Source organism: Mus caroli, chromosome 15 (assembly GCF_900094665.2).
Source record: "Mus caroli chromosome 15, CAROLI_EIJ_v1.1, whole genome shotgun sequence".
Taxonomy (NCBI): Eukaryota; Metazoa; Chordata; class Mammalia; order Rodentia; family Muridae; genus Mus; species Mus caroli.
Window position 1 is genome coordinate 97,276,965 of NC_034584.1, and position 1,785 is coordinate 97,278,749.

A 1,785-nucleotide genomic window follows, 5' to 3' on the forward strand; every position below is an offset into this window, starting at 1 on the left:
GGGATCCATCCCATAATCAGCTTCCAAACGCTGACACCATTGCATACACTAGCAAGATTTTGCTGAAAGGACCCAAATAGAGCTGTCTCTTGTGAGACTATGCCGGGGCCTTACAAACACAGAAGTGGATGCTCACAGTCAGCTATTGGATAGACCACAGGGCCCCCAATGGAGGATCTAGAGAAAGTACCCAAGGAGCTGAAGAGATCTGCAATCCTATAGGTGGAACGACAATATGAACTAACCAGTACCCCCCTGGAGCTCATGTCTCTAGCTGCATATGAATCAGAAAATGGCCTAGTTGGCCATCAGTGGAAAGAGAGGCCCATTAGTCGTGCAAACTTTATATGCCTCAGTACAGGGGAACGACAGGGCCAAGAAGTGGGAGTAGGTGGGTGGGGGAGTGGGTGGGGGAGCGTGTGGGGGACTTTTAGGAAAGCATTGGAAATCTAAATGAAATAAATACCCAATAAAAAAATTATTTCTTGACCAATACTGTATAAGCATAAAGCATATATGAAAAAAAAACCCAAAACTACAACACATTGAAATGTGCAATGCCTTAGTTAGGAAATGAAAGCAAACTGAATACAGCTGGTCTCAGTCCAAGTCTGTAGTCTCAAGCCCTCACTTGGAAGTGAGGAGGCTCACTTCAGTTCAGGAGTTCAAGATAAGCTTGGGTAACAAAACAAACAAAGTGGTAAACACTTGTAACTCTAGTACTCAGGAAGCTAAGGACAGAGAATTTTGAGTTTGAGGCTAGCTTGGACTCTGTATTGAGAAACTCTCAAAAGCAAACAAAAATGCTTGTATGCCATAAATTTAAGTGAGAACATCAGTAGGTCTCCTTTGTGCGATGTATGTAGTAGAAACAAAGTTCAGTTTCCTTTTGTTTCTGCCATAATTAGAGATAAAAAGATTATTTGAAAAGACTAAATTTGTGTAGGGATGAAGTTCAAAAAGGCAATAGTTTATTTGACTACGATAATATATTTATAATTGTAAGTCTAACAAGCTAACTGTAACAAATTATATCTCAACAAACTAGAATAACAAAACTAAAAAAACCCCACTTCTTAGTGCCATTATTTTAAAAGGTAAATTCAATAAAGAGATACAGCTTAAAAGAAGTTGATGCTGTTTGCCAGTCTGGATTACAGTGGGATCCTTCCTCAAGAGAAAGTGTCCAGCGTTGGATATATTTTACACATACAGAGCTAGGTTGGTCATGTAAGAAACACACAATTCTGACTTTTCTTGAGATTGGTGGTGTGGTAGAAGGGAGAAAATTTTCTATATTTAACTGCCAGGTTTGAAATCAGTAAAAGAGACAGGAAAGGTTTTAGTGTGGCAAGAGAGTTGAACTTAAAAAAACTAGAATGGGTATTTAAATGGCTGAAGGGTGAAGGGTGATATTTAAAAAGGCACAGAGTGGAAAGTAAGGTGTAATCTGATGGGAATAAATTGAGATGACAGTTAAAAAAGTAGATCTAGAGTTATGTTCCAAACTCAGCTTGTCATAAAAACTATATCATTTATATTTATATTTGTATAGCAGATTGAAGAAATGTGATTGGAGGACCACACAATAAGTGACAGTGAGTGAGGAAAAACTTGGGGAATAATCCATGGAATAATTTCATATTATTCCATAGATTATTAGATTATTAGCTCATAGAATGATGGTATTTCCCCTTCTATTAATAGAAATAGGCAAATAAGCTCCATAGTCTTTAGGTGACACACAAGAATGTGAAAACAAGAAGGAATAAGAAATCAAGTAAG